The sequence below is a fragment of the Tupaia chinensis genome, unplaced genomic scaffold (assembly GCF_000334495.1).
Source record: "Tupaia chinensis unplaced genomic scaffold, TupChi_1.0 Scaffold000078_1, whole genome shotgun sequence".
Lineage (NCBI taxonomy): Eukaryota > Metazoa > Chordata > Mammalia > Scandentia > Tupaiidae > Tupaia > Tupaia belangeri.
In genome coordinates, this window is record NW_006159539.1 from 8,497,647 (window position 1) to 8,498,454 (window position 808).

The window sequence follows — 808 nt, forward strand, 5'->3', positions numbered from 1 at the left end:
GGAGGGAGCGCAAGCCTCCAGGTCTGGGACTTGAACCACAGTTGGTCATGTGGGAGTCCAGTGCAACCTCATGCTACCTGCTGGCCCTGAAGAGTGACATTTTTGTGTTTTAGTGTCAGCAAGAAATTCTTTAGTAATAATCCCCCCAAAATACCTGAAACCATACGTTAAGCATATTTAGTATACCGTTGGTATTTGAAAGCAGTTTTGGGGTAACCTACACACAAGACACACCAGGTTCTTGTCATGGAGAACAGACCACACAGCAGTGACCTCTCCCCATTCCAGTAAGTTCTTGGGAGAAGAACCGGCCTGGAACCATTTATCCTCCAAAGGGCAACTGTTTGAACTGCAGCGGGTCTGTGTCTCTCTTCCAACCAGCAGCAGGCCGGAGTATTTGGATTAATGAACAATTTGGTGCCAAGCACAAATACCATAGACGTTCAGCAATAGGAACAGATAACCAAGTTATTCATCAAAATCAAAACTGTTTAGAATGGCTAATGCAAAACTGAAAAAGAGACGCTTCCCGGCGGATGGGAGGCGAATCGAGTGCCAATCCCGAAAGAACAAATGTGTTTCTTTATGTGAGACCACTCCATTCTCCACTCCCACGGCTTTCTTTCTTAAATTGGGGGAATTAAATTTGGAGGCTGAGGGACTGACTTCATTCTTACATTAGAGAGGCAATATAGTATGCTGGCTCAGGACATGCCTTCTGAACAGACTCTCTAGCTTTGTTTCATCTACGAAATGGGGATATACCTGCAGCACCCTCACAGTTATGGTGAGGATTGTATGAGTTTGT